At 43.0% G+C, this 24,691-nt stretch overlaps 1 protein-coding gene across 4 annotated transcripts in view; it reads right to left on the bottom strand.

The window, feature by feature from the left end:
• Positions 1-24,691, bottom strand: part of LOC148901549 (leucine-rich repeat and immunoglobulin-like domain-containing nogo receptor-interacting protein 2) — a 266,334-nt gene that overhangs the window by 141,149 nt on the left and 100,494 nt on the right. For all 4 annotated transcript variants that reach the window (XR_016113739.1, XR_016113749.1, XM_088989208.1 and 1 more), the window contains one exon: positions 18,978-19,062. The gene's annotated coding sequence lies outside the window, so the exon portion shown is untranslated. The remainder of the gene's footprint in view (positions 1-18,977; positions 19,063-24,691) is intronic.

The raw sequence follows: 24,691 nt of genomic DNA, 5'->3' as shown, positions 1-24,691 counted from the left end.
CTCCACATAATAAATACCAAACGCAAAACAAATTAATGAATAACTGGTTTTCAAATCTGAAGTCAAGAATAATGACTGTTATTTTGTTTTTTTTGCATAGGATAATTTTCCATTTTGGTTCGGACGTTAGAAAGTATCATGGTACTTGGCATGCTTGATTTACTTTCGTGGGCCGAATAGAATTGTGTGGTGGGGCAGATTTGGCCCTCAGGCCTTGACTTTGACACCTGTGCTCTAAAGCCACGTTTTTAATAACTTCAAACTCTACTCGATCGAGCAATATAACTGCTTCACATGAATCCACTGTTTTAATCAGGCCTTCAAATTTAGTTCATAAACCTGATCATGTGACTCCTGGATGGTACAGACGATATCCACTTCTTTGTTGTTGTTTTTTTTTGTGAGTCCAACTGTTTCTGTACGTCCGTCAAATCAAGTCATCACTTCCCAGGATTCACGCTAATGCACCTTGTCTGTTGAGCAGCAACCAGCCAACAGACTCATGGGATTAGCCTTGTGAATCGGTGCAAACAATCATATCATTAAATTTGGTGATTGATGAATGTACCGGCTTTTAGTGCCTGACTTGCTTTCCAATTACCTGCACCGTCGTCACAAAATAGCCTGGTTATATTGCCAGCTGGTGTTATCGGGGTGACGACCGCTTGCCGCCTCTCAACTCCCTTGTACCTAACGACCCATGAACCTGACAATCCAAAAGGTCAGCCTCACCTTCACTCAAGTGGTATGATGGAGATGTTCACTCAAAGCGTCCATCAATCGTCACTTCAAAATGAACGCATAAAGTGGAATCTCATCAGTTGCCAACCTCATATATGTCAACATAAATGCTCAGCAGAGGCATAAATCTCAACGATTGACTATGTTAAAAAGAGGTACACAATAAAATAATTGCTCATCCTGCATTAAAAATAAATAAGTAAATGCACAAACTTTACACAACAGAGGAAGAGATCCTGAAGTATTAGATTACAGCATCGAGATTTAAAACACCATAAAACAGGTCTTGGAACTTTTGGCTTTCACACCAGCCTTTTTGAGCATATTGGTTTTGAGCTACTCTATTCAACTCTGGAAACAAATGGGATTTGTACCTGCAACCACATATTGGAGATTTAGATATATTTTTTGTCTACTACCTTCTCCCTTACATAGTTTTGCTGCTCTCAAATGGGAATGTTTCTATTGTGAGCCAAATAAAGCTTTTTTTTAAATTCATGTCATTTGACCCATGCACCATGGATAATTTTTACCTGCAAGCACATACGACTTAGAAGCCGAACTAAACTTAGATTTTTACTTGGAACCGCATAACACTTGGGGAGAAGCCAGATACAATTTGGACTAGCAATAATTGGATTTAGAACAAGAAAACACACCTTAATTTGAATAAATAACCATGTGACATTTTAAACAGTTACCACCAAGAACTTGTACACGGATCCACATACACAACACAGACAATTTGGACCAGGCACCAAATACCATTCTGAAACTATAGAGAATTGTACGAGAACCCATTCAAAATATTTGCACTGGGACACATTTAACATTTCAACATCAAATCACATGGGATTAGGGCTAGGGACGACACAACATTTATTCACATAACTGGTCATTTTCAACAAGGGTCACAGGCGTGCTGGAGCCTGCTTCTTCTTCTTTTCCTTTCGACTTTTCCCTTCAAGGGGTCACCACAGCGAATCAGTGTCCTCCTACTTCAGAGGTTTGATCCGCATGTTTGTTTTGGCCAAGCTTTGACGTCGGATGCCCTTCCTGACACAGGCGTGGTGGAGCCAGCTGTTGTTGACAAAATGAAATATTTGCAAGTCTATCACAGGACATAGATTAATAAACAACCAATTACACCCACATTCACCCACAGGGACAATTCACAGTCTTCATCCACCAATGCATTTTTAAGAATGTGGGAGAAAGCCGAATTACCCACAGAATACCCATATAGGCGCAGGGGGAAACTCCACACAAGACGGTGCTCAGAATCAAACTCACAACATCTCGACTCCAAAGGGGGATGTGATAACCAGTTGCCCCCCTACACTTCCAATCACAGACAAATACATTTGACACAGTATGCTAACTTGAAATGGGAATCCTCATTAGCACGACAACAAGAATATAGCTCGAATGGTTTTTGCAGAAACATTTGTTTGCATTTCTGCAAAACGGCCGAATGCAGTCACATATTTTCTTGCTTGGATTACAGTTGAGTGATAGTGGTGTTACAACTGCACCAAAACAACCATTAAAAGTTCATTTCAGGCTTTGGCCTCTTCCAATTAATTAGCAGCCATGACCCGCTAAAATTGCCTGCGGGCATCTCATATCTGATGGCCGAGGAGCAGGCGCGCGAGTCACCTCTAGAGACATTGACGATATTTGTTAAAATTCCGCAGGTCGTGTCAACTGCATTAGTCGGAGCTACTGGAAACATTGCAGTTAATTAAAAAAAAAGCAGACACCGAGAGGGTTTTTTTAGTGTGTGTTTTCTTGGAATTCAGCCAACTGAATATTGATGGCCCAGCATGCCTGCATGCACTTTCTTTGCTTGTTTTGTTTAGCGATGCTGCTCTTTGACTAATTTCCTGCAATTTTGTAGTATTGCTTCTCAGATGTATTTTATCCCGCACCTTACAATTTTCTACTTGAATTGTAACTCCACCGTGTTGAATTCTATTTTAGGAGATTTCACCTCCGCAAAATACCACCAGCACTTCCACTTACAGTAAACATACTGAAAAGCATGGTCTTAATAAAACAAGAAACGTCATAGCATTCGGAAAACACACATTATTTTAAGCAGAATTATTTGCCACTCAAAAGACAAAAAAAGTTTCTTAAAATAACTGAAAGACGGCCGAACAGCGATCGAACAGTTTGTATCTAGAGGTTTTATACCCCATATTGCGAAGCACCCCAACAAATATGATTGAACACATTCTCGAAGTCCAAGTCAAAGTACCCTTGAGGACATTGCCGAAGATACAGAGTTGGCGATTCGACTTCTTGATGCATGATTCTCCGAATCACCCCACATTACAGACGCTCCCCACCTTACGAACGAGATACTTTCCTAGGGGTTGTTCGTTTGGTGAATTTGATCGTAATTTGCTTCAGTAAATTTGCTTTATTGATATAGAATACTAATATTTGAATTTAGATTGCGCTGTTTTCTCAAGTAAGTAAAAATGATGCGAGTGCAGTTTGGTTACATGCACCACATGCATTAACAAGACCCAAAAGGAATGTACGCAGGTAAGAAAGTGCAGCTGCAGTAAATAGAACTACTGGCAGAGTTACGACACACTATAAAAAAAGCGTCTTCGCAGCTATTTGAAATCGTCTTAGCCCAGGCATGGGCAAACTACGGCCCGCGGGCCACATACGGCCCGTTAGGCTTTTCAATCCGGCCCGCCGAACTTGCCCAAATTATAGTACAAACAGTGTCTAAATCTCATGACAAAAAGCTAGCGAACAACAGGGCAGATAACTGAAAAGTTGCCTGCCCCATTTTTCCCAACTTGAAGCAAAATGAGACCAATCCCATTAAGAAACATTGTCACAAAGTATAAAGTTTTTTTTTTAATCAAGAATGCACCAACTACAAATGCTACCTTGCTTAATTTACGGCAAATGCGTATGGCTGTAAATTTTGCTACAGTAGTCGATTGTCATTGTGGTGCACAATGCAACGTTTGCATTGATTCCTACGAGCCACTAAGCCCCTTTCATAAGTCTCACGTACACTTTACAGTCACGGTTTAATGTAAATTTACGTTTTGTAGCGTCACATATGTTGTTAGCTTCTTTTGAATCTTTCTTCTAGTTTGAGGTTCTGTGCATCTATTTTGGAAAATGACATGCAATTGCACGACTTTGTAACGCTTGCGAAAGTCCGGAAGAAAGAAGCAGGCTTCTGATTGGCTGCCGAGCCGAGTATGCAAATTTCAACTGCAGGTAGTCTATGTTTGTGTGCTCGGCGACGGTACACGTGTTTTGTTAGCGCGTGAAGGCGAGAGCGTCAGTGAGGAGTTTGTTGAGCGCGCGGTCAGGACAAACCATCTATGATTTGGCGGAATTTAACACAAGTAGGTATTATTGAGCTTGAATATTTCGTTGTGTAATAATATGTTTTGAATGTTGAAAGTGATTCCATTTTTCAATAAATGTTGATTTCTTTGCCCCTTCGATGGAAACTTAAAAACAGACGCAATCTTGATAAATCACAGTGCATATGTTATTTTAATCTATTTCCATTTCCTCCTCCAAGTATCTGCGAAATAGTTTGTAAATGCCATATCTTGCATATTCCTTGAGACAAATTTATTAACTGATCAGGGATATTTTTCACATTTGAAAGACAGTTAATAAATTGGGTTGTAGTGTTTTTACTGTGCTATGAGGTTTGTACATACTACATTTAAAGGACAACCGGCACCATTTTTTGTTTTTGTTTCCCACTGACATCAGAAAAACGTTTTATAGCATCTAAAATACCCAAATCAGGCAGGCTGATATTTTTAGTTAAATGAAAAACACCAATAAAAATGACTTCAAAATGAATCCGGAAATGGCCAGTTTCAGAAGGTTGCTCGATAATCAAAACAATGGCTTCAGGTTCGGAGAAGATGTTTTCTTGTTCTTGTTCTTCTGAAGAGGAAAGCATAAATGTTTGCAATTGATTCTAGGAGTCCTCCCATATCAATTCGAGCCGTCAATGACAGCAATGTAGCACCCAGAAAAAGCAGAAGATTGCGCCCAAGCTCCGTTGGAAATGGGCTGATTTGTCAGCTGGGAATTTGTGTCAGCGAATATCAAATAGTTGTCTTGGTGCAACACACAACGATTCACCATGGCGTTATTTATGTGTTTTCCTTCTAATTTCGCCATCAACACGGATTAACACGAAGTTTTCAGACTAAACAAAGTACCCAAAATGCATTGTATGTCGCTTTCTCGGTCAGGGCGGTCCAAACGTGACGTCACATGGGGATCGTCATCAACTCGAAAACAAGACTTCATATATTCAGCGCAAGTCTTAAAACGTAAACTATAGCTATATGCTGTGGAATCTTTGTAAAATACGCTCAGTCGAAGTCATTTGAAGTGATTTTATAAATTATGGACATAACTTGTTCGGAGTATTTCCGGCCCAAACACTCCCTCCAAATGCTCCTGGCCCGGCCCCTCTGTCAAATTTTAGAACCCAATGCGGCCCGCGAGTCAAAAAGTTTGCCCACCCCTGTCTTAGCCTCTCACGGCGACCATATCTTTACATAGCCAGATACCTTATTACCATTGATCTCTGTCACTGATGCTTTTCAATGGTGGAAAGTGTCACATGAAATATGTATTTCTTGACACCTGCTGAGTGGAGTTTTTTAAGTGGATTTAGGCTGCCATTGAAGATGATTTGTGCATCATATTGGATCCCTGTCGCTATCTACGAGGTACCGACCACTCAGTGGATAGTGTTTGAGCTGTTTATGTGTGAGATTCACATGAATAAACTAGAAGTGAGATCTCATTATTTAACACGATATTATTTCTAATTGTTTTTATTTCTACCAAAAAATATGTTGGTAATATAGTTATCATAATCGGCCAGGAATGATCGCATCAAATTTGCAAATTTCCCCATTGTGGGACGAATAAATGTTTTCCGATTCTGATTTTGATTCTGATTCTGATCACAGTAATAAACCAACACATTTCCTTTTATTATTTCGAAACAGAAAAGTCTGAACATTCTTTGAGATAACCGTACTGCTCTTTCATTGGTTAAGTCCACATGAATTACAATTGTCATGTTAAAAAAATGCACAATATGATGACATAAGTTTTCAGTCCATTGCCAGCGACATACTCAATGTATTGACCATCATTAAATTCATATGATCATTCCTTATGTCAATTAATAGTTTTCAAGGGAAACAACAGGGAAACCAAAAATTCGGATGATTACAATAATTCAGCATTGGAACGAGCTAATACACAAATGTAAACAGTGATCATTTGGCACATACATGTAGAATGCAAATGAGAGCTTTAACTCACAGTGTTTTGCATGCATGAATGCATGCATGTTGTGTTTGCATGTTTACACGCAAAAACAATCCATCAACACGCACTCATTTATGTATACAGGCAAGTAGGTCGAGAACTGTGCATATAGATTTTTTTTTTCAAGCGTGCACAGTTGTTTTAGCGCTGAGCCGCCATGTTGGTCAAACGGTTGCCAGGCAGATTGAAGGCCTGTGATGCATGAAGGGTCCACACACAGGTAAAATCAATTGGCAGCGTTTTGATGCAAGGAAAAAGCAGGTTGTCAGTTACCGTGCTGATCAGCAGCTGCAATATCTGAGTGCAGTGTGGGTATTCGCTCTACCCAGTGGATTTTCTTCCCGTTGTGTGTTTGTGTTAGCTGTTGTTTTTTCGCACAGGAAAATAGCAGGCGCCTAATTATGTCTTGGATAGGGAGAAAGAAGCTGCTTCGATAGGCTGTGAATGACGAATGCTAACGAAAAGCACACGCGCGCACACACACACACGCACACGCACACGCGCACACGCACACGCACACACACATCAAAGATGAATACAAAGGCCATCCAATTAAGTACGCTAATTCAGAGTCTCCCAAATGTTTTATTTATTTATCTATTTACTTATTTAATTATTTTTTAAGCAAAATATGTCTTACATAAGGAAAATATTGTGCACGGCCGAAAAAAAAAGTACAAAAAGTACATTTACTGTAACCATTCTGATTGTTTCTGAATTTACTAATTCAGTGATCCAAGATGGCGCCGCGGATGGCAGCCTCGGTCACACGCTCCCTAGTATTGTTCCTGGTTTTGTCATTTTCATTTGTTTTTTGCGATCCTACGCGACTCAGTTACACGAGGGAAGAGTTACTGAGCATTGGGGAATCCACTCTTGGACTATTTTCACCGACACACCAAAATCTACAAGGTTTTTCGGGGCTGCTCGCGAGCGGCGTAGCAGCTCTGTACGGAGCTTTGAGACGCCGGCGTAGGAGGGGCAAGCGAGCCGGCGTTCTCGTCAAGCTTCGGCAGCGTGGATTTCGAACGCCGCTCCCATCGATCCACCTCGCTAATCTACGCTCACTACCAAACAAGATGGACGAACTTCTGCTTCTCACAAAGACCAATAAAACGTTCGCCCGCTCTGCTGCGCTGTGCTTCACTGAGACTTGGCTCAGTGACCGCCACCCGGACTCCGCGCTACACCTACCCGGATTCCGTCTCCTTCGGGCCGACCGTGATACGGAGCAATCGGGGAAATCCAAAGGCGGTGGACTATGCTTCTACATCAACGAAGAATGGTGCACCGATGTCACGATGCTCGACGCACACTGCAGCCCTGGTTTGGAATCGCTGTCTCTCAACTGCAAGCCATTCTACTCGCCACGTGAGTTCGCTTCCTTTATTCTCGTTGCCGTGTACATCGCGCCACAAGCTAATGCTAACGCGTGTATACAAACGCTAGCGGACCATGTAAACCATCTCGAACTGAAATATCCAGAATCACCCCTGATCATTTTGGGCGATTTTAATCAAACACGTTTAAACCGTGAACTTCCCAAATATAAGCAGTATATTGACTGTTTTACCAGAGGAGAAAGCATTCTAGATCATTGTTACACAGCACTCAAAGGCGCATACCGGTCTGTTGCGCATGCAGCATTGGGTCTTTCTGACCACTATTTAATCCACTTAATTCCCACATACAAACAGAAACTCAAATGTGTAAAACCGGTAGTCAAGACAGTTAAAACATGGACAGATGAAGCAAAGTTATCGCTACAAGAATGCTTAGACTGCACTGATTGGAGCGTCTTTGAAACTTCAACGGGCACATTGGATGAATACACAGACACTGTAACATCATACATCAGTTTCTGTGAGGACATGTGTGTACCAACAAAGTCCTTCCGCTCATTCAACAACAACAAGCCATGGTTCACTCCCAAACTCAGGCAGCTTAGGAAAGAGAAAGAATCCGCATTTAAAAGCGGTGATCGAGCAGTTTACAAACTCGCCCGAAACAGACTGACGAAGGAAATTAACATCGCAAAGAAACGTTATGCGGAGAGGCTTAACAAACAGTTCTCCGCTAACGACTCTGCATCGGTGTGGAATGGCCTGAAAGCAATAACAAATTATCGTTTACCTTCCCCCCAAGCAGTGTACAACAATGGTATGGCTGATGAGTTAAATACATACTTTTGCCGATTTGAAAAGGACACCCCCATTTCCCCGGTCTGCCCACCATTACCAGAAACTACCGTATCTCCGCCCTCTGCCCTACAGATCCACGAACTGGACGTTAGACGGCTCTTCAAGCAGCAGAAGATCAAGAAAGCTGCAGGACCTGACAGAGTGTCCCCCTCCTGCCTGAGAGTCTGCGCTGACCAGCTGGCTCCGGTCTTCACACAAATCTTTAACAGATCCCTGGAGCAGTGTGAAGTCCCATCCTGCTTCAAACAGTCTACTATCGTCCCAGTTCCAAAGAAACCAGCACCCTCGGGATTGAACGACTATAGACCTGTCGCTCTGACGTCTGTGGTCATGAAGTCCTTTGAACGCCTCGTGCTGAACCACCTAAAGAACATCACCGGACCTCTGCTAGATCCTCTTCAGTTTGCCTACCGGGCAAACAGGTCTGTGGAGGATGCAGTCAACATCGGACTGCATCACATCCTCGACCACCTTGACAACACAGGAACCTACGCAAGGATCCTGTTTGTGGACTACAGCTCTGCGTTCAATACCATCATCCCAGAACTCCTCATCCCCAAACTTCTCCAGCTTGGTGTCTCCCCCACGATCTGCCAGTGGACCCTCAGCTTCCTGACAGGACGGACACAACAGGTCAGACTGGGAAATATATCATCCACAACACGAACCACGAGCACTGGAGCCCCGCAGGGATGCGTCCTCTCTCCATTGCTCTTCTCTCTCTACACAAACGACTGCACCTCAACGCACCCAGCTGTCAAATTCATAAAGTTCGCAGACGACACCACGGTCATCGGTCTCATCAAAGACGGCGACGAGTCTGCGTACCGACAACAAGTGGAGCAGCTGGAGCTCTGGTGCAGCCGTCACAACCTGGAGCTGAACACGCTCAAGACAGTTGAGATGATCGTGGACTTCAGGAAACATCCATCACCACAGCTACCCCTCACACTATCCAACTGCCTGGTGTCAACCGTTGAGACCTTCAAGTTCCTGGGAATCACAGTCTCCCAGGACATGAAGTGGTAGGTCAACACCAACTCTATCCTGAAAAAGGCCCAACAGAGAATGTACTTCCTGAGGCTGCTAAAGAAGCATGGCCTGCCACAGGAGGTGCTGCAACATTTCTACACGGCTGTCATCGAATCCATCCTGTGTTCTTCCATCACCGTTTGGTTCGGGGCCGCCACAAAAATGGACAAAATCCGACTTCAACGGACAGTTAGGACGGCGGAAAAAATCATTGGCACCGCCCTACCCACTCTCGAGGACTTGCACACTGCAAGAATCCAAACTAGGGCGCGGAAAATCCTACTGGACCCTCCGCACCCTGCCCACCACCTTTTCCAGCTACTCCCCTCAGGCAGGCGCTACCGATCCATGCGCACCAAATCCAGCAGACATTTAAACAGCTTCTTCCCCCAAGCCATTAACTCTTTGAACTCTTTCAACAGTAGCCAAAATGGAACTGTATAGTGCCACTTAGCAGTTTTTTTTTTTGACAACGATACTAGTGCAGCGTGTTCTACCGGAAACAAATTCCTTGTGTGTTCTACATACTTGGCAATAAAGATGATTCTGATTCTGATTCTGATTCTGATTTATTCAGTGTGAAATCTAAAACAATTTTTTCAAACACCCAAATATTATTTTGTTGTGTGAATGTCAATTGGTTCGTTTTTCCTTCTGCCATCAAATATTATTTGACTCTTATGCCTCCCTTTATACGTAGCTAGTGAAGATAAACTATTTTCTTAGGGGGCGTGTTTTGTAGTAATTAAATAACTTGGTGGGCATAAAAGAAATTGGACAGTTTTATAAATTGTTTTTCATTGGCCCATGTTGCACTCAGAAAAAAAGGAAAAACCATGACTAGAGGTGTTTGTGATTACAGTTGTCTTTTACAATAGAAATGAACAGAATGAGGAGATTGAGTCAAATACTTAATCCCACACATTTACATAATTTGCGAGTGTGCTCCTGATGAGGTCTATCTGTCCTGTTTATGTGTATTGTGCAAGATCACCATTAACATAAGCAAGTGAAAGAAGCAGCCGACGATACTGATCACAAGTAACCAAGCACGCTATTGACTGTGGATTTTTTTGGATAGACTCTATTTTTTAGAAATCAAATTGATTATTATTATTATTATTTATTGTTTTTCATGTTGTCAATTAGCATTCATTACTGGTAAAAGAATGCATTGTATTTGTCGTGACACACCCATAGCCAATGTCTGACCGACTGGTCACTCCACTTTGCTTTCACTCCACTGATTTTTTGTGTTTTTTTTGCAAGTGTGGTTATTTTTATTGTGCAAAATTGCAGTTACTGTAAAGAATTTGGACGTGTAGCGATCACATTCATTTAATGACAGTGTTTCGTGTGTGTACAACTGACTGAGCGGGCCAAGAAAAAAAATACCGTCAGGATAATTTCTAAACATCCAGGGCGTTTATATTGTGCAAGGTTGTTGTGATAATGATGCACTGACAAAAGAAAGGATCACATAAATTATGACATGCATATACATTGTTCATATATGCGCAACTCTGCTGTGTTTTATGTTTTTACCATCAACAATCAATGTTTCATGATAGGAAATACACACAAAACAATCTTGCAGTCACACTGACTTAAGTTGATCACTCTTACTGACTGTTAGCTATTGAGTCAGTACATTATATAGAAGTGGAGTGTGGGACAGTACACGGAAACAAAACTGTCAGAAAAAGTCAGAATTCTGACTTTGTAATACGGAAGAGGATTAGGGCCACTGAAGAAAAAAAAATACGGTTGGCAAAATTCTGACTTTAATCTCAGAATTCTGACTTTAAAGTCAGAATTCTGACTTTAAAGTCGCAACGAAAATAATTCTGACTTTAAAGTCAGAATTCTGAGATTAAAGTCAGAATTTTGCCAACCGTATTTTTTTTTCTTCAGTGGCCCTAATCCTCTTCCGTATTACAAAGTCAGAATTCTGACTTTAAAGTCAGAATTCTGAGGAAAAAAGTCAGAATTCTGACTTTAAAGTCGGAACGAAAATAATTCTGACTTTAAAGTCAGAATTCCGAGAATAAAGTCAGAATTCTGACTTTAAAGTCAGATTCTGAGAATAAAGTCAGAATTCTGACTTTAAAGTCGCAACGAAAATAATTCTGACTTTAAAGTCAGAATTCTGAGATTAAAGTCAGAATTCTGACTTTAAAGTCAGGATTCTGAGATTAAAGTCAGAATTTTGCCAACCGTATTTTTTTTTTCTTCAGTGGCCCTAATCCTCTTCCGTACTATTGTTTTGTTTGGAGACGTGAGATAGACGTCCATCAGGCCTAAAGTAGGCCACCGAGGCTGACAGCGACAAAGCAAAATGCAAGATTGAAGAATATGATGACGACACTCCCAGTCACAAAGGTTCTCAGTAAATATAAGGCTCATCTCCATCACACTTGACAGTAAAAAAAAATTCATGTTATCTTTCCAGATTCTGGAAATATACTCACATTTTATATATGGACAAGTATATACCAAAAAGTGAAAAAGTGAATGTGATCCACAAGAAAAAAGAAAATTATTTAAAACTGAACATTTTATTTAAAATTGAAATTTAGTTTCCTTCTTTTGCAATTTAGCTATGGCCCATCCAAAGTGCAACTAAGTCTAATGCATATTTACATTAATTAAATGATGAAAAGGTTTCGTCAGCCGTCATCTGTACTTCTTTCAAGGTGTCGGAGTTTTGCTTCTTATCCAAGAAACTTGGTCAGCAAACTAAAGTCTTACTGGTAGTTTAGGCCCTATATACAGTGAGACCTCAGTTTACGAACACCTTACCTTACGAACTTTTCGGTTTCCGAACGTCAAATTTATGAAAATTAAACCTTGAAATACGCACTACTTTTGGCGATACACACCCGCCACGGCTGGCGGAGTGATCTTCGGATCTGGCGGAGTGATCTTCGGATCTTTGGCAGAAGCACACGACCGAACAGCGCTCCAGCCGGCGCACCTTTCCACACCCCCTCTCTCTGAATTCACACACTTTTTGGATAATTTTACTATTAGGAAATGAATGCAAGATGATCCCCTAATAATCACCGTCGAGGATAAGAAGGAGATCATTGAGAAACACGAACGAGGTGTGCGTTTGTGGCGTCACATGTGCACAATGCGGCTGTCATGTGAACCTCATCTTGACACATCTCTCACGCTGTGTGTCACTTCCCTGAGAGTAACTTCCTACAACCATTCTACAAATAAAGAGCCCGGTACCGTTCACCACCTTTTCCAGCTACTCCCCTCAGGCAGGCGCTACCGATCCATGCGCACCAAATCCAGCAGACATTTAAACAGCTTCTTCCCCCAAGCCATTAACTCTTTGAACTCTTTCAACAGTAGCCAAAATGGAACTGTATAGTGCCACTTAGCAGTTTTTTTTTTTGACAACGATACTAGTGCAGCGTGTTCTACCGGAAACAAATTCCTTGTGTGTTCTACATACTTGGCAATAAAGATGATTCTGATTCTGATTCTGATTCTGATTTATTCAGTGTGAAATCTAAAACAATTTTTTCAAACACCCAAATATTATTTTGTTGTGTGAATGTCAATTGGTTCGTTTTTCCTTCTGCCATCAAATATTATTTGACTCTTATGCCTCCCTTTATACGTAGCTAGTGAAGATAAACTATTTTCTTAGGGGGCGTGTTTTGTAGTAATTAAATAACTTGGTGGGCATAAAAGAAATTGGACAGTTTTATAAATTGTTTTTCATTGGCCCATGTTGCACTCAGAAAAAAAGGAAAAACCATGACTAGAGGTGTTTGTGATTACAGTTGTCTTTTACAATAGAAATGAACAGAATGAGGAGATTGAGTCAAATACTTAATCCCACACATTTACATAATTTGCGAGTGTGCTCCTGATGAGGTCTATCTGTCCTGTTTATGTGTATTGTGCAAGATCACCATTAACATAAGCAAGTGAAAGAAGCAGCCGACGATACTGATCACAAGTAACCAAGCACGCTATTGACTGTGGATTTTTTTGGATAGACTCTATTTTTTAGAAATCAAATTGATTATTATTATTATTATTTATTGTTTTTCATGTTGTCAATTAGCATTCATTACTGGTAAAAGAATGCATTGTATTTGTCGTGACACACCCATAGCCAATGTCTGACCGACTGGTCACTCCACTTTGCTTTCACTCCACTGATTTTTTGTGTTTTTTTTGCAAGTGTGGTTATTTTTATTGTGCAAAATTGCAGTTACTGTAAAGAATTTGGACGTGTAGCGATCACATTCATTTAATGACAGTGTTTCGTGTGTGTACAACTGACTGAGCGGGCCAAGAAAAAAAATACCGTCAGGATAATTTCTAAACATCCAGGGCGTTTATATTGTGCAAGGTTGTTGTGATAATGATGCACTGACAAAAGAAAGGATCACATAAATTATGACATGCATATACATTGTTCATATATGCGCAACTCTGCTGTGTTTTATGTTTTTACCATCAACAATCAATGTTTCATGATAGGAAATACACACAAAACAATCTTGCAGTCACACTGACTTAAGTTGATCACTCTTACTGACTGTTAGCTATTGAGTCAGTACATTATATAGAAGTGGAGTGTGGGACAGTACACGGAAACAAAACTGTCAGAAAAAGTCAGAATTCTGACTTTGTAATACGGAAGAGGATTAGGGCCACTGAAGAAAAAAAAATACGGTTGGCAAAATTCTGACTTTAATCTCAGAATTCTGACTTTAAAGTCAGAATTCTGACTTTAAAGTCGCAACGAAAATAATTCTGACTTTAAAGTCAGAATTCTGAGATTAAAGTCAGAATTTTGCCAACCGTATTTTTTTTTCTTCAGTGGCCCTAATCCTCTTCCGTATTACAAAGTCAGAATTCTGACTTTAAAGTCAGAATTCTGAGGAAAAAAGTCAGAATTCTGACTTTAAAGTCGGAACGAAAATAATTCTGACTTTAAAGTCAGAATTCCGAGAATAAAGTCAGAATTCTGACTTTAAAGTCAGAATTCTGAGAATAAAGTCAGAATTCTGACTTTAAAGTCGCAACGAAAATAATTCTGACTTTAAAGTCAGAATTCTGAGATTAAAGTCAGAATTCTGACTTTAAAGTCAGGATTCTGAGATTAAAGTCAGAATTTTGCCAACCGTATTTTTTTTTTCTTCAGTGGCCCTAATCCTCTTCCGTACTATTGTTTTGTTTGGAGACGTGAGATAGACGTCCATCAGGCCTAAAGTAGGCCACCGAGGCTGACAGCGACAAAGCAAAATGCAAGATTGAAGAATATGATGACGACACTCCCAGTCACAAAGGTTCTCAGTAAATATAAGGCTCATCTCCATCACACTTGACAGTAAAAAAAAATTCATGTTATCTTTCCAGATTCTGGAAATATACTCACATTTTATATATGGACAAGTATATACCAAAAAGTGAAAAAGTGAATGTGATCCACAAGAAAAAAGAAAATTATTTAAAACTGAACATTTTATTTAAAATTGAAATTTAGTTTCCTTCTTTTGCAATTTAGCTATGGCCCATCCAAAGTGCAACTAAGTCTAATGCATATTTACATTAATTAAATGATGAAAAGGTTTCGTCAGCCGTCATCTGTACTTCTTTCAAGGTGTCGGAGTTTTGCTTCTTATCCAAGAAACTTGGTCAGCAAACTAAAGTCTTACTGGTAGTTTAGGCCCTATATACAGTGAGACCTCAGTTTACGAACACCTTACCTTACGAACTTTTCGGTTTCCGAACGTCAAATTTATGAAAATTAAACCTTGAAATACGCACTACTTTTGGCGATACACACCCGCCACGGCTGGCGGAGTGATCTTCGGATCTGGCGGAGTGATCTTCGGATCTTTGGCAGAAGCACACGACCGAACAGCGCTCCAGCCGGCGCACCTTTCCACACCCCCTCTCTCTGAATTCACACACTTTTTGCAGATAATTTTACTATTAGGAAATGAATGCAAGATGATCCCCTAATAATCACCGTCGAGGATAAGAAGGAGATCATTGAGAAACACGAACGAGGTGTGCGTTTGTGGCGTCACATGTGCACAATGCGGCTGTCATGTGAACCTCATCTTGACACATCTCTCACGCTGTGTGTCACTTCCCTGAGAGTAACTTCCTACAACCATTCTACAAATAAAGAGCCCGGTACCGTTCACCATTGCTACCATGCTTTGCCTCAAAGCATTATACAAAGGCGTTATTTAGTCAATGCTTTCACGTGACTAATGACACCGAAATTGTCACGTGCGAATTGACAGCTGGGGCGGGGCCGCCGCTCGCGACCTCTGCCGGCCGAAGAAGACACTTCAATTTCAGTTCATTTCAACAAGTCGCTGTCACATCACCAGTGACATGATTACGACGCTTGTGCTGGCAAGTCCAACAGTTTGCTTTGCCGGAGGTGATTGTTAGCCGCAATCACGTAAATTTGGTGCTTTCCGGGATTGCGAATGTGCTGGACGGATCGCCCCGCCCGCCTTCTTTTGACAAGCAGAAGCAGGCCGTCCAGGAGTTGATGTGCAGGCTTTTATTGAACAGATCTATCCAGAAAAGGTGATGAGAATCATCAACATGATGAATGATAATGTGATACCTCAGTTTCGTAAGATCTTACACTTTTCGCCTTACACACTCTGTCTGGGAACCAATTAAGTTCGTAAGCCAAGGTCTCACTGTATATATCCCTACTGTCCAGACATGGCGGTCCCTGCTCTCAGGTTAGGGGGAGCAGAGGACTACTCCCTGCAGCTCCACTGATTGTTCCTATTGTTCTAACTAACGACTGGCCTGATTGCCCCACTTCCACCGGTATCACCTCATCAGTATTACTAATTCTATGTTGCCTAAGCAGGCTATTGTATGAACGATCCAAATTGAACCTCACCCCACCATATCGGTTTAATGAAGGATTTATTTGTTTTATGAAAATCGCATCTTTTACTCCCCATTCAAACCATATATGTTCTTTTGCTAAGATTTCCACCTCATTGTCGTCAAATGAGTGGTTGCTAGCTTTTAGGTGCATGTGTACTGCCGATTGAGGCCCACTAGTATTATCCCTGCGATGTTGATAAAGTTTTTTTTTGAGAATTTGTTTAGTCTCCCCAATGTACTGCTCTTTACAATTTTCATTCTTACAATGTATTGAATAAACTACATTACTTTGTTTTTCATTTGGCAGCCTATCTTTTGGATGCACTAATTTTTGCCTTCAAGTGTTTATCGATTTGAAATAAGTAGGAATTTTGTGTTGCCAAAGGACTTGTAGTTTTTCAGTAACTCCTGCAATGTAATGTACTGCTACTCCTCTCCTTTTTGTATCTTCAGAATTTTTGATTTCATTCCCCTTCTTTCTTTCTGACACACACACACACGCACGCACGCACGCACGCACGCACATATATATATATATATATATATATATATATATATATATATATATATATATATATATATATATATATATATATATATATATATATGTGTGTAAGTAGGTCAAGATTCACACTTTTTCTCATTTAAAGTTTTGATTACTTAATTTTTACATTTCAAAATTGAAATTGATACAGGTTCTGCTGGCTTTGTTGTTGTTTTATTGTATTTGCTTCACAAATATTTTTACATTCATGTTATTTTACTTTTATTAACACAACCCTGTCACAGGGGACTAAAAAGGGCCTAAATTTTAGGTTGTGCAAGACACTCCTAACTGTTGACTGAAATTTTATCAATGGTGATTCAGTGGGTTTAACTTTAATTTGAAAGTCACATTAACGCATGCATGTTTTCCTTCTTCAAAATGTGAATTACTTGAACTGCGAACTATAATGTTCGCACTATTGAGATGATTAGCAATGAAGTATGTATTTGGATATCTCTCACTCAGACTGTTTTGGAGAATGAAATACGGCTCGGAAATCAAAGCAGTTAGTTCTTTTAACCGTTGAAAACAGTTCAATATAACTCACAATTTCTGTGTCTTTATTTTCATCCGAACTGCCAAAGAATCTAGAGTCAAATGGGATGCATTTTCCTTCATTAAGCAGCGCTTCATTATTAGGCCGTCAAATTAAACTTAGGCGCACATGCAGCGTTCGTTTCAATGCCCACCAACCCCCTCCAAATCTACATTTCAATGAGCAAACGATTTAGATGGCCGTTTAGTTTCAAACTTCATGGGGGAGAATGCGCTTCCTAAATCCAAATAAATATATCTGGACAATCAAAATGTCACTTCCATCGGAGACATACAGTAGTCTTCTTTCATATTGCTATGGTCTAAAAAAAACTATCAAAGATTGCTCCATAAATCCAAGTTAGGTAATATTTACATGAGCTAAGTTAGGTAATATTTACATGAGCTATCAGCCGCTACAAAGTGGGGAAAAAAGACTTGATTCCGTGGGCTTTCTCGCACACATTATCATTCCTTTTTTGAAGACATGAACATGTAATATCAGATGTAATCAGCCCACATTCATCTGATATGTGGGCCAAGAGGAAAAACAATAACACAAAACATCAAATCTCATGTCAGCGGACTCATTCGACTGCATCGTGCAATTAAAAGTCTCGCGTGGGACCGCTGAACTGCATTCAGACATGACTGCTGTTTTGCGGAGAACATGCTGTACAAGTTTATGAGAGTATTAGTTCCACCAGTTCTCTGAGAATTTGTCGATTGTATGACCATAAAAAATCTGATAACTGGGGATATCTCGACATGCACTTCATTAAAAAAAGAAAGACCCTGGTTTCAGGTATTTTCGAAAGTAAAACTCAAATGACCAAAATAACTGAGTAACTCTTGAGAACTACACTCATGTTCGGTACAACTACCTAATGCCATGTTCGGTACAACTACCTAATGCCATGTTCCGAGATTTGGGGGTGGGCAGACCCACAACATTTTTATTGTGGGTCTATACATCCAGTATATTAGGTCAGGGAGAGAAAGTGAAACTGCTCCTGTCACTGTTTCCACCACACACCAGACATTATTTACTAAAACCAACACCTCATTACTTTGAACATTAAATATTGTAGTAGTGTGTTCAATTAAATATTAATAAAATAAGGTTGAACATGTCTTGAATATCATTATATTTCATTTTTATTGATGTGTAACCCTAAGTGCCGACTTCATTTGACTTGAGTTTGTATCAAGGAAGTAAATGTTATCGTGCCTCATGCTGCCCCTGCAACATTCTAAAACACCATTATCAAAAGTCAGACTGTTTACAACAAATCACATCAACTCATGATTTCATGGCCAAGTGCTGCAGGTCCCAAAAAAGGCAGCATCAGTCATGTTATATTGAGTGCTGTAGTGGCAATGTATGAAAAGGGAGATGGAGGACGGGTGGTGGGGGCTGCATTTTAGGTTGTCTGAAGTTCAAGATGTGGCAAGTGAATCAAGAAGAAGCAACTGAGTCAGTCCGACCTCAGTTTAACACCTGTCGTACTTTGTCCTTTTCCGCTCCGCTTAAAAGGGTCCACAAGTTGGAAGGGAGGGGGTGGATGGGTGTATTTTATTCATATTATCTATTTATTTATTTATATATTTTTTATATAACCGACAGCAAGCATGGAACTTCTGCTTACCACTTTGAAAAGTAATCATCCCCTGAGCCATGGTCCGCTGTTTTTCACCTCCTTTACCACAGTCACTCCGATTCGTAGTCTTGATCTGCAAGATGAGAGAGAAAATGATTACAAGGCTTTTAAGCCATAATGACAATGAATAGTGTTTACAAAGAAGCTCACTAGTTGGACATCTGATGGCCAGAGTTTTATAGCGAATATTCAGAACCAAGAAGCAGTTATTGCATCAGTTTTATAACGAGTCATCAAACATTCCCAACAGGCTCCACCTACACAGGACAACACAACATTCAATTTGTATTCGTTTTAGTGCTGACCATATGTCAAGTATATACGGTAAAATATATAGTTTAAGTTTTAAAAGAGGAGCATATTTTATTTGTCGAATAGTAAAACTAAACATTGCCAAAATTACTAGAACTAGAAATGGCAGAATATTCCAATAATTTTTGTTGGTTTATTTTTGGGTTGCTCTACTTATTAAATAAAACTTGTTGACCAAATGTCATGAGGGTAAAATGAGCTTTCTCTTTGGGCCTGATTTTTCATTTTTTTTTTCATCCAATGAGCTGTATGTTATTGTACGGCGATCATATCATAATCATAATCAAGTGAGATCACATCTCACTTGGTCGAGAGGGTTGGCACACTGCCCCAATGTTGATTTCTTGTCAGTGTTCGTTCAAGGATGCAAACATTTTAACCAGATGTGCGGAAAGTGTTTTAAAGGTTGAGGAACACATTTTGTCGAAAAAAAAAATGTTTGCGACAAGGGAAACTGGTGAAAAACCATGCAACTTTTAAGAGCTTTGAACAAACACTGCCTAAAAAAAAGACAACAAAAAACATTTGCTGTGTGCTCACACAGAAATGAGCTGGTCATAAATGAACGAACCCCACAGCCATGGATCAAGTCTCGTACTTTGAGACTGAGTTCCTTCCAGTGCTGGTTCAAAGCTATAGCAGAAATTACCACTGAATTTATATTGCAAATCTGATAACAGACAAATTAAATTTTTGCTGGTCCATAGGAAATTTGTTTTGAATTTGGTGCCATGTTAAACTGTAATAGTGCACGAGTGCTCACACGCACACACGCGCGCGCACACACACACACACGTGCGCACACGCACGCACGCACACACAACACACACACACACACGTTCACACATGCAAACAAAGGTGACTTTTTCAATATTTCTTAACAGATGGGATGGGTACAACAGACAAAATATGCATATGAAAGTTGACCATGCTGTATGGGGTTCATTGTAATTCTCTTTATATTCAGCGGATGCTAATATGTCTTCTTTCACGTGTTAAGTGGGGCTGAGCTGCTGTCAATTTGAGAGTAACATTGCCAGTGTGGTCATTTTTTTGGTACACTGCTGAAGAAGACAGAGTTGCAATCTGTTCACTCAGTTTGTTGGCTATTATTGCTGATGTGGCATCTGTTAAGGCCTCCAGGTGGCCTGAGTGCATTCTGATTTTTTTACAGATCGCAGAGCATTGTTGTCACAGAAGTGTCACATCGTGATGGCAGGTGAACATGTAACATGAACTGCCCCCTCCCCTGCACCTGCTGGGTGAGATGCCTGGTCCTAGTGCCCGCCACACAGCCCCCCCCCCCCAGAACACCCAGAAGGAAGGTCAAGGTGAAAATTTTGCAGGGGGCTTAACCAGCCTGCCCCAACGACTACGCAGTCCGTCATTAGGTGGTGTAGGTGATTCGGGCGAGACCTCAGTGGGGGAACGACACTCAACCCTGGCATGCCGCGGTGAGGCTGGAGGTTTCGGAGGGCGTCCGCAACGTGGGGCCTGGGCCGGCGAAACGTCCTCGCCTGCAACTAAATGAGCCGGTTTGAGCCTGTCTATTGAAATTCCCTCCCTCCGCCCACCCATATCGAGCACAAAACTCTTTTCACCGTGTTCGAGCACTCTAAACGGGCCGTCGTACGGCGGTCGGAGGGGAGAGCGGTGGGCATCGTGACGCACAAAGACGAAACGGGCTGACCTAAGAGCAGACGGAACAAATATTTTGGGGACGCAGTGGTGAATTGGTGCTGGAGTCAGGGGCTCTGCTGGCAAAAGGGGGAATGAAGGTGCACCCGAAGCTTCAGGCAGAAATTCACCAGGAACGCGGAGTGGTTGACCGAGCACTAACTCTGCGGGGGCGGCGTTAAGGTCTTCTTTAGGGGCCGAACGTAACCCGAGCAGGACCCACGGAAGCTGGTCGACCCAGTTACCGTCCGACAGCGCGGCTTTCAGTGACCGGCGGAAACGTTCGCACATCCCGTTAGCCTGCGGGTGGTAGGCCATAGTGCGGTGTACCTGCACACCCAAGGACTGCGCCATGGCCGACCAGAGCTCGGACACAAACTGGGGGCCTCTGTCCGAAGTGATATCGGATGGCGTGCCGAAACGTGCGACCCAGGACGACAGAAATGCGGGAGCAATATCTGCCGAGGTCGTGGAGGACAGGGGGACTGCTTCCGGCCACCTAGTGGTTCGATCGACCATGGTGAGGAGATGTGTGCAACCCTGCGAAGGAGGGAGGGGCCCGACCAGATCCACATGGACGTGGTCAAATCTCCTGTCCGGAATTGGAAAAGTTTCCAGGTTTGCTCGGGTGTGCCTGTGGACTTTGGCGCGCTGACATGCCACGCATGCAGCTGCCCACTTCCTGACGTCCTTCCGTAACCCAGGCCAGACAAACTTGGCCCCAATAAGTTTGACTGACGCCCGGACGCCAGGGTGTGAGAGGGAATGAATAGAATAATAATAAAAATTCGCCGACGCCACTCCTGCGGAACCACGGGACGAGTGCGACCCGTAGACACATCGCAGAGGAGAGCGGGACCCCCTTCACACAGTGCAACCTTCTCAATTTTCAGGGCTGTGCCTGCTGCCTTGAGTTCGTGGATGTCCGGATCCTCAGATTGGGCGGTGGCCATCTCTGAAAAATCCACCCCGAGCTGGACTGGACACACAATCGTGCGTGACAAGCAATTGGCCACAGGGTTACATTTGCCGGCCACGTGCTGAATGTCTGTTGTGAATTCAGAAATGGCCGCCAAATGCCGTTGCTGTCGGGCCGACCACGGTTCAGTCACCTTTGACATGGCGAATGTGAGTGGTTTGTGATCCACATATGCGGTAAACCGGCGCCCCTCGAGGAGGAAACGAAAATGGCGCGTTGCAAGATAGAGTGCTAACAACTCTCTGTCGAAAACACTGTACTTGCGTTCGTTATCTTGCAGTTTCCGACTGAAAAATGCAAGGGGCTGCCATTCGTTCTCCACAAGCTGCTCAACCACCGCCCCTACGGCAACATCAGACGCGTCGGTCGTCAAAGCTACCTGTGCGGTTGAGATTGGGTGGACCAGAAGAGTTGCACCCGCAAGAGCTTCCTTGGCCCGTTGGAAGGATTGTGCTCGTTGCGGTGCCCACTCGACGGGGTCGTTAGCCTTCTTTTTTCTCAAGGCGCCGTAGAGGGGTTGTAGGAGGTCGGCTGCGTGAGGAAGAAACCGGTTGTAAAAATTGATCATTCCCAAAAACTCCTGCAGAGCCTTAACTGTGGCCGGGCGGGGGAAATCCACCACTGCTTGTACTTTGGCGGGTAAGGGGATGGCGCCCTGTGGAGAAATGCGATGCCCCAAGAAATCGATCTTGGACAGACCAAATTGGCACTTAACAGGGTTGACTATAAGGCCGTGCGAATCAAGGCGCTTGAAAACTTCGGTTAAGTGCGACAGGTGTTCCTCCGGTGAAGGGCTGGCCACAAGGATGTCGTCTAGATAGACAAATACAAAATCAAGACCTGGCAAGACTGAGTCCATCAGTCTTTGGAAGGTCTGTGCCGCCCCCTTCAGGCCAAAAGGCATGCGGAGAAATTCAAAGAGGCCAAAGGGGGTAATCACCGCTGTTTTGGGCACATCCTCCGCCCGTACCGGCACCTGGTGATAACCGCGAACTAGATCTACTTTTGAAAAGATCACGGCGCCGGCCAAACGTGCGGAAAAATCTTGAATGTGCGGGATGGGGTAACGGTCATGTGTGGTTATGTTATTCAGCCGACGAAAATCACCGCACGGCCGCCAAGAACCGTCACTTTTGGGCACCATGTGTAATGGTGAAGCCCACGGGCTGTTGGAACGCCTCACGATGCCCAAGCGCTCCATCGTCGCGAACTCCCCTTTCGCCATTGCCAATTTTGCCGCGTCGAGGCGACGAGCGCGGGCAAAAACTGGCGGGCCAACCGTGGGAATGAAATGCTCTACCCCGTGTTTAGTATCGGCATTGGAAAAGGCGGGTGTGGTTAACGACGGATAATCTGTCAGCAGGCATTCATAAACGTTACCCGATGTTAAATAATTTGCATGCGTTAACGCCCCGAGCCCTCCGGCCTCACACGGAAAAGTGGCGAAAGAAATGGCGTCAATCAAACGACGGTTGGCAATGTCCACAAGAAGTCCGTGAGCACATAAAAAAATCGGCGCCAATTATGGGAACTGTGGTCGCGGCAACAATAAAGTTCCACTTGAATTCCCGTCCGTGGAAACGCACAGTCACCGACCTGGAACCGAAGTTAGCGATGGGCGAGCCGTTAGCTGCGCACAAGGCAGGCCCGCATCCACCTGCCATCTTGTCCGCAGCGGTGGGCGTCAGCAGGCTTACTTGTGCCCCGCTGTCCACAAGGAAACGTCTTCCTGACGAGGAGTCCGTGACGAAAAGCAGCTCGCTTTCGTTGCTGGCGCCCACGGCTGCTACTGGTTCTCGGGCGTTGAAGATTCCTGTCGTCTCGTGGGAGCAGGGAGGTGCGCAGCGTCGAGCCTTGGTGCCAAACCGCTGATGGAAATAGCAGGTGGCTTTCCCGCGCCGCTTCTGCGATCCCACTGCGGCCACGACGGTCGGATCAATTTGCACGGCTAACCGCCGTATCGCCAGAAGCGCTCGATCTGCTTCTTCCGCCAAGCCACGATAGTCGCCGGTGGCTAGGCACGTCGAGTTAGCGAGTATGGCGCGCACTTCGGGTGGTAGCTGGCGAAGGAAAATGTGGGGGAAAAGGAATCCGCCATCATCCGCATTTAACAGCGACAGCATTTTGTCCATTAGATCCACTGCTGTTCCGTCCCTGAGTCCGGGAAGCGAAAGAAGTCTGTCTGCTCTCTCGGAGGCCGATAGCGTGAACCGTCGGAGCAGCCATTGTTTGAGCGCGTCGTACTTCCTGCATCGTGGAGGCGCGCGCAGAAGTTGCATCATGCGATGCGTTGTCGGTTGTCGAGGGACGCCACAACCATGTAATATTTTAGGTCATCTGTCGTGACGCCTTGTAGGTGGAAAAGTGCTTCTACATGCTGGAACCACGAAGCCGGGTCGCTGTGCCAGGACTCGGGCAACTTCGCGGCGTAGGCGGCAGCTGCGAGTTTGGGCGCCGGTCGTGGCGACATGGCCGTAGAAGAAACATCTTCGTCCGTTGCCATGAACATTTCCATTGTCGGGGTCACCAGTGTAGCCGTTGAGGAATGAGCACACACGATGAATATGTGGAGACGTGTTTATTCCAATGGCTAACAAGTGGATCTGAACTGAACAGCAAAAGCAGTGCAATACATGCAACATGAACTGCCCCCTCCCCTGCACCTGCTGGGTGAGATGCCTGGTCCTAGTGCCCGCCACAACATTCTATTTTCATTTTTAGAAGGACTTTCGTG

This window comes from Hippocampus bargibanti, linkage group LG02 (assembly GCF_051943395.1).
Source record: "Hippocampus bargibanti isolate YZ-2025 linkage group LG02, ASM5194339v1, whole genome shotgun sequence".
NCBI lineage: Eukaryota > Metazoa > Chordata > Actinopteri > Syngnathiformes > Syngnathidae > Hippocampus > Hippocampus bargibanti.
This window is presented reverse-complemented; position numbering and strand designations above follow the sequence as displayed.